Genomic DNA, 8,871 nt, shown 5'->3' on the forward strand with positions numbered 1-8,871 from the left:
TGACACTAGTATGTGAATGTGCTTAGGTGTAAAACATAATCCGGAGTTCACGGTAAAAACAAATACTGTTGTTAGTACAACTGTTGATGGCGTCTTCTCGTATCCGGCAAACGTACCACGCGAGTTGAATTCAGTTATAACGGATATATAATAATTGTAATTAATTATTTGTAATATTATTATTATAACTAGTAGTTACTTCACTATCCTCTTAATAGGTTAATAAGCGTGAATGACAGTGTATTTTGCCCGACAAATTCGTACACAGTAGAAACGAATACAGTTGTTAGTACACCCGTTGATGGAGTCTTCTCCTCGTGGCCAACAAATGTACCACGCGATCGAGTTGAATTCAGTTATAGCCGATACATAATCATTGTAATTAATTAATTATTTATGAAGTTATTATTAGAAGTATTAGTTACTTCACTATTATCTTAATAAGTGAATAGGCGTGAGTACCTCAGTGTCTTGCCAAAAATATATATAGGTACTGGGACGAGGCTACACGGGTCATGGGTCATCTGTGTTTATATGTGATGCAAACCATTGCAACGTGCGGTTATTTCTACGGATTGCAAAGTGAATTACGGAGTGCTACCTCATCCCCTTGTTTGATAAACCTGTAACGGTAAGTATTGAACTATATTTGTCTGTTTTAATGTACTTTAGGTTCGATAGGGGATAACGCGTTCGTCGCCCGGCACTGTAATTGACACCGACAGTGTTTTCATCGCAACCGTGGATTGAAAACTTACTTACCATTTACTTTCGATTTAGTTTATAAATGATAAAACGTACGTAGATTACCAAGCCGAAGTTGTCGTTTAGATTGTCTCGATTACAGATGATTCCAATTTAATTACATCATCTTGTTATTCACTACAACCATTACAGTTGTACAGTCAGCATGCAACTTTTCCTCAAATTCAGGAGAATTCACCAAATGTAGGAACAAATGTAAGTATCGATCAGGAGAAAATTACTCAATTTGTAAGTTATTGAGGTCTGTACGAATTTAGAACAACCCAGTCAGCAAACGCTACGTTAATTTTTAGAATGTGTTGCAATAATTCTTAAAAAATCGCCTTTGGTTGTTTTCATAGACAGGAAAATAAAGAAAATGCCTACTACTTTGAAGATATTATTGTCTCGATATGTTAACTTAATTTTATCACGTCTGAAACAATTTTTGGGGATTATTCTTTCAAAATAAATCACTGTAATAGGTACATAATCAGGAGACAAATCTTCACGTTGGAATCTTTTTTGGGGGGAAAAGTTCTTTGCTAAAAATGATTTGATTTTTTTTTAGTTTTTAAACTGTAGACAGATTATCAAACCGGAAATGACAATCTAATTGTGATGATTACAACTGTTTCCAATCTAATTAAATCATCTTGCTATGCAATGAAATAATTATATTTGTACAGACACTATGTTCAGCAAGACATGTTTATTAAATGTAGTCTAGAAATCTAAGATATTAACAAAAATGTAAGATTTTAACAAATTATATCTCCCAATCAGGAGACTTTTACAATATTTTTTCTTATATGAAAAGATTTTTTTCGCTTTAAAAATTATAAACTTAAAAATAATGAGCCAGAAATATGTTATAATTGGAATGTTTTCATAATATTTTATAATTACTATACTTCTGTCACCGTAGCACCATAATTTTGCGGTATTGCACTTGGTATTTTTATTCTACCATATTAAGAAGTGCAAAATCTAAATATAGAACAATTATATGCGTAAGCGTTCTGTAATAATCAAAACAAACATGGTTTGCCCCAAGGTTTGACTGGACCCCACACACAGCTTAAAAACTGAGTGTAAATTAAAACTTCTCTCTACAACATCTATAAAGAGAAGACGGGTTTCCATGGTAACATGGTTTGAAAGGAAAAAAATTCTGCCAAGCCCAAGTATGTCATCTACAGCCTTAACAACACACTGCAGTCTTGGTTTCTCATTGCAGCGAACATTGATAGAAGTGAAAAAAAAGAAAAGAATATATTTGAGATAAAAAATATTGGTGCGTCTTCTAAAGTGAAGTGTACTGATACAAAGCTGAATTTAAAACAGATTTTAACTCTTGTTAAAACAAAAAGGGGTGTCTCACAGATTGTTATTAGTTTCCTTGGCAACGTTAATTCTGATTTTCCCTTGTCTGGTTTGACCTACTACAAATGCTAACCACGATAAGAGGTTACCATGGTAAAGGTAAGTTAAGGTGTGACCATAACTTCACTCTTAACTGGCTTTGATTTTAATTAGAAACATGTATTCTTGTCATCAATAATTTAAATTTATTTTATGTAGTATTTACTACTGTGAGATGTACAGTAAAGTCTAATCATAACTTAACATTTAGATGGCTTTAACCTGGTGTGAAGCTAGATTAGCTTTGAGTACTGTCACATATCTAAATTGTTATAAGTTATTTCCAAGATTAATAATTCATGTTTGATGATTTCAGTTTTAATGAAAAAAAAGTATATCAATACTATATTTCCTTCTAAAGCACAGGCAACACTTTGAATGAGTTAGGCAACACCTTGGATGAGTTAGGTAACACCTTGGATGAGTTAGGCAACACTTTGAATGAGTTAGGCAACTACCTTCGATGAGTTAGGCAACACCTTGAGTGAGTTAGGTAACACCTTAGATGAGTTAGGCAACACCTTGGATGAGTTAGGCAACACTTTGAATGAGTTAGGCAACTACCTTCGATGAGTTAGGCAACACCTTGAATGAGTTAGGTAACACCTTAGATGAGTTAGGCAACACCTTGGATGAGTTAGGCAACACTTTGAATGAGTTAGGTAACACCTTGCATGAGTTAGGCAACTACCTTGGATGAGTAAGGCAACATCTTGGATAAGTTAGGCAACATCTTGGATAAGTTAGGCAACACCCTGGATGAGTTAGACAACACCTTGGATGAGTTAGACAACACCTTGGATGAGTTAGGCAACACCTTGTATGAGTTAGGTATCTCCTTGGATGAGTTAGGCAACACCTTGAATGAGTTAGGCAACACCTTGGATGAGTTAGGCAGCACATTTGATGAGTTAGGTAACACCTTGAATGAGTTAGGCAACACCTTGAATGAGTTAGGCAGCACCTTAGACGAGCTTGGTAACACCTTGGATGAGTTAGGCAGCACCTTGAATGAGTTAGGCAACACCTTGAATGAGTTAGGCAACACCTTGGATGAGTTAGACAACACCTTGGATGAGTTAGGCAACACCTTGGATGAGTTAGGCAACACCTTGGATGAGTTAGGTATCTCCTTGGATGAGTTAGGCAACACCTTGAATGAGTTAGGCAACACCTTGCATGAGTTAGGCAGCACATTTGATGAGTTAGACAACACCTTGGATGAGTTAGACAACACCTTGGATGAGTTAGGCAACACCTTGTATGAGTTAGGTATCTCCTTGGATGAGTTAGGCAACACCTTGAATGAGTTAGGCAACACCTTGGATGAGTTAGGCAGCACATTTGATGAGTTAGGTAACACCTTGAATGAGTTAGGCAACACCTTGAATGAGTTAGGCAGCACCTTAGACGAGCTTGGTAACACCTTGGATGAGTTAGGCAGCACCTTGAATGAGTTAGGCAACACCTTGAATGAGTTAGGCAACACCTTGGATGAGTTAGACAACACCTTGGATGAGTTAGGCAACACCTTGGATGAGTTAGGCAACACCTTGGATGAGTTAGGTATCTCCTTGGATGAGTTAGGCAACACCTTGAATGAGTTAGGCAACACCTTGCATGAGTTAGGCAGCACATTTGATGAGTTAGGTAACACCTTGAATGAGTTAGGTAACACCTTGAATGAGTTAGGCAACACCTTGAATGAGTTAGGCAACACCTTGAATGAGTTAGGCAACACCTTGGATGAGTTAGGCAACACCTTGGATGAGTTAGGCAGCACCTTGGATGAGTTAGGCAGCACCTTGGATGAGTTAGGTATCTTTTTGGATGAGTTAGGCAACACCTTGAATGAGTTAGGCAACACCTTGGATGAGTTAGGCAGCACATTTGATGAGTTAGGTAACACCTTGAATGAGTTAGGCAACACCTTGGATGAGTTAGGCAACACTTTGAATGAGTTAGGCAACTACCTTCGATGAGTTAGGCAACACCTTGAGTGAGTTAGGTAACACCTTAGATGAGTTAGGCAACACCTTGGATGAGTTAGGCAACACTTTGAATGAGTTAGGCAACTACCTTCGATGAGTTAGGCAACACCTTGAATGAGTTAGGTAACACCTTAGATGAGTTAGGCAACACCTTGGATGAGTTAGGCAACACTTTGAATGAGTTAGGTAACACCTTGCATGAGTTAGGCAACTACCTTGGATGAGTAAGGCAACATCTTGGATAAGTTAGGCAACATCTTGGATAAGTTAGGCAACACCCTGGATGAGTTAGACAACACCTTGGATGAGTTAGACAACACCTTGGATGAGTTAGGCAACACCTTGTATGAGTTAGGTATCTCCTTGGATGAGTTAGGCAACACCTTGAATGAGTTAGGCAACACCTTGGATGAGTTAGGCAGCACATTTGATGAGTTAGGTAACACCTTGAATGAGTTAGGCAACACCTTGAATGAGTTAGGCAGCACCTTAGACGAGCTTGGTAACACCTTGGATGAGTTAGGCAGCACCTTGAATGAGTTAGGCAACACCTTGAATGAGTTAGGCAACACCTTGGATGAGTTAGACAACACCTTGGATGAGTTAGGCAACACCTTGGATGAGTTAGGCAACACCTTGGATGAGTTAGGTATCTCCTTGGATGAGTTAGGCAACACCTTGAATGAGTTAGGCAACACCTTGCATGAGTTAGGCAGCACATTTGATGAGTTAGACAACACCTTGGATGAGTTAGACAACACCTTGGATGAGTTAGGCAACACCTTGTATGAGTTAGGTATCTCCTTGGATGAGTTAGGCAACACCTTGAATGAGTTAGGCAACACCTTGGATGAGTTAGGCAGCACATTTGATGAGTTAGGTAACACCTTGAATGAGTTAGGCAACACCTTGAATGAGTTAGGCAGCACCTTAGACGAGCTTGGTAACACCTTGGATGAGTTAGGCAGCACCTTGAATGAGTTAGGCAACACCTTGAATGAGTTAGGCAACACCTTGGATGAGTTAGACAACACCTTGGATGAGTTAGGCAACACCTTGGATGAGTTAGGCAACACCTTGGATGAGTTAGGTATCTCCTTGGATGAGTTAGGCAACACCTTGAATGAGTTAGGCAACACCTTGCATGAGTTAGGCAGCACATTTGATGAGTTAGGTAACACCTTGAATGAGTTAGGTAACACCTTGAATGAGTTAGGCAACACCTTGAATGAGTTAGGCAACACCTTGAATGAGTTAGGCAACACCTTGGATGAGTTAGGCAACACCTTGGATGAGTTAGGCAGCACCTTGGATGAGTTAGGCAGCACCTTGGATGAGTTAGGTATCTTTTTGGATGAGTTAGGCAACACCTTGAATGAGTTAGGCAACACCTTGGATGAGTTAGGCAGCACATTTGATGAGTTAGGTAACACCTTGAATGAGTTAGGCAACACCTTGAATGAGATAGGCAACACCTTGAATGAGTTAGGCAACACCTTGAATGAGTTAGGCAACACCTTGGATGAGTTAGGCAACACCTTGGATGAGTTAGGCAACACCTTGGATGAGTTAGGCAACACGTTGAATGACTTAGGCAACACCTTGAATGAGTTAGGTAACACCTTGGATGAGTTAGGCAACACCTTGAATGAGTTAGGCAACACCTTGGATGAGTTAGGCAACACCTTGGATGAGTTAGGCAACACCTTGAATGAGTTAGGCAACACCTTGAATGAGTTAGGCAACACATTGGATGAGTTAGGCAACACCTTGAATGAGTTAGGCAACACCTTGAATGAGTTACACAGCACCTTGAATGAGTTAGGCAACACCTTGGATGAGTTAGGCAACACCTTGAATGAGTTAGGCAACACCTTGAATGAGTTAGGCAACACCTTGCATGAGTTAGGCAACTACCTTGGATGAGTTAACAATGCCTTGGATGAGTAAGGCAACATCTTGGATAAGTTAGGCAACACCCTGGATGAGTTAGACAACACCTTGGATGAGTTAGACAACACCTTGGACGAGTTAGACAACACCTTGGATGAGTTAGGCAACACCTTGTATGAGTTAGGCAACACCTTGTATGAGTTAGGTATCTCCTTGGATGAGTTAGGCAACACCTTGAATGAGTTAGGCAGCACATTTGATGAGTTAGGCAGCACATTTGATGAGTTAGGTAACACCTTGAATGAGTTAGGCAACACCTTGAATGAGTTAGGCAGCACCTTAGACGAGCTTGGTAACACCTTGAATGAGTTAGGCAGCACCTTGAATGAGTTAGGCAACACCTTGAATGAGTTAGGCAACACCTTGGATGAGTTAGACAACACCTTGGATGAGTTAGGCAACACCTTGGATGAGTTAGGCAACACCTTGGATGAGTTAGGTATCTCCTTGGATGAGTTAGGCAACACCTTGAATGAGTTAGGCAACACCTTGCATGAGTTAGGCAGCACATTTGATGAGTTAGGTAACACCTTGAATGAGTTAGGTAACACCTTGAATGAGTTAGGCAACACCTTGAATGAGTTAGGCAACACCTTGAATGAGTTAGACAACACCTTGAATGAGTTAGGCAACACCTTGAATGAGTTAGGCAACACCTTGGATGAGTTAGGCAGCACCTTGGATGAGTTAGGTATCTTTTTGGATGAGTTAGGCAACACCTTGAATGAGTTAGGCAACACCTTGGATGAGTTAGGCAGCACACTTGATGAGTTAGGTAACACCTTGAATGAGTTAGGCAACACCTTGAATGAGTTAGGCAACACCTTGGATGAGTTAGGCAACACCTTGGATGAGTTAGGCAACACCTTGGATGAGTTAGGCAACACCTTGGATGAGTTAGGCAACACCTTGAATGACTTAGGCAACACCTTGAATGAGTTAGGTAACACCTTGGATGAGTTAGGCAACACCTTGGATGAGTTAGGCAACACCTTGGATGAGTTAGGCAACACCTTGGATGAGTTAGGCAACACCTTGAATGAGTTAGGCAACACCTTGAATGAGTTAGGCAACACCTTGAATGAGTTAGGCAACACATTGGATGAGTTAGGCAACACCTTGAATGAGTTAGGCAACACCTTGAATGAGTTACACAGCACCTTGAATGAGTTACACAGCACCTTGAATGAGTTACACAGCACCTTTGATGAGTTAGGTAACACCTTTGATGAGTTAGGTAACACCTTAGAAGTTAGGAAATATATTAGATAAGTTAGGATAATACTGTGACCATGTACTGTCATACTTTGCAGTATCCTTGTAATAACCTTATTCTTATACATCTTTTCCTCCTAAGATTACATCATAGGAAATGCCAAAATCTAAAACGCTTATACAGATTTAGCAAACTTCTTTGTTTGGGGTCCGGTCAAACCCTGGGGCTGCCATGTTTGTTTATTAGAGGGCACTTACGAGCGTAATCATTCCATATTTAGAATTTATGTTCCCTAATATGGTAGGATGAAAATAGCCTGTGCAATACCCAAAGTTAGAGCACACTGTAACTGTTTCGGTGACAGTTTTATAATAATAAACAATATAATCTTAATAAGTACATTTCAACTATTAACATTTCTGATCTAGGTATCCAGATAGTGAATAAAGTTTTAGTAAAAGTGGAAAGACTAGAGAGTGGGATGCCACTAAAGCCGACATAGTGGATGAAACTACCAACAACAGAGACATGGGAGACACTGGTATCATCAAAAGGGAACAAAGCAACTACCAGGCAAGATTTGATTGGTTAGTTCCTTAGCTGTTGTCATAGTTACCTGAATAAAGCCGAAATGGTTGAAAAAATCAAGGTACAGTTATACCTGATTGCATGCATTGCTATACAAAACATAAACCATGGCTGTAAACAAATATTATCAGAATTTCTTCACATTACTTAAGAATGAGGTCTATTAATTACTTAATTATGTACTTATGACAAGATTTCAAAGTTGGCTGACTTGTTGAGCTGTGTTTTTACAGTATTTTGTATTATAACATTTCCCAAGTTCCCAACAAAAAATATTGTTTCTGGTTCCAGAGTTTTGAAATGATTACATAATGTCATGTGACTGGTATATACCGGCAGTATATACCAATGCATAGTGCACCAGAAAGTTGTGTTATTTCAGACTTGCATGCAGGTTTTTTTTGTTATTTCTTGTTGTTTGTTGTTTCTCCTCTCCCAGAGTTGTGAAATTTATAAAAATGTCTGAAATTAAAGATGCAATATGGACGAGAATTGACATTTTTGTTCACAGTCGTTTGATACTACATCCTGTAGAAGAGATTGTAATGTGATTTATCAGAATCTAAAAGCGTAACTCTTGTAACGCACTAAATAATATTCGTTCAGTGAAACAACAAAACACGCGTCTACGGTTTGTTATTGTACGTACAGGCAAAACCAATGTAAATACAGGAATTGCAACGTCATAGGTTGATAATGCGCATGCGTTAGGGCTTAGTACACAGTCTCTCGCTGTGATTACCCCCGGTAGTACCACACTAGAAGCAAGCATGTCTGCGCCACTGAAAAGGAAAGGACGACCTTTCGTTACTGACTCAGCCAAAAAACGCATCACCGAGAAAAGAAATGCCGGGAAAATAAATATTTTCGGCGAGATAGGGCGGTGGAACACGATTAAGTCGGAAATGAATTTCCAAACCAATGTGGCAGTGGCGAAATCGATCGGTAAGTTGA

General features: G+C 39.4%; 1 long non-coding RNA gene across 1 annotated transcript; it reads left to right on the top strand.

Moving 5' to 3' along the window:
• The first annotated feature begins 515 nt into the window (after positions 1-515).
• Positions 516-7,961, top strand: LOC144354878 (uncharacterized). The gene is made up of 2 exons (XR_013421091.2): positions 516-631; positions 7,758-7,961. It is a non-coding gene; the product is annotated as an uncharacterized LOC144354878 (long non-coding RNA).
• Positions 7,962-8,871: the final 910 nt, after the last annotated feature.

This window comes from Saccoglossus kowalevskii, chromosome 20 (genome assembly GCF_978046115.1).
Source record: "Saccoglossus kowalevskii chromosome 20, keSacKowa6.1, whole genome shotgun sequence".
Classification (NCBI taxonomy): Eukaryota; Metazoa; Hemichordata; class Enteropneusta; family Harrimaniidae; genus Saccoglossus; species Saccoglossus kowalevskii.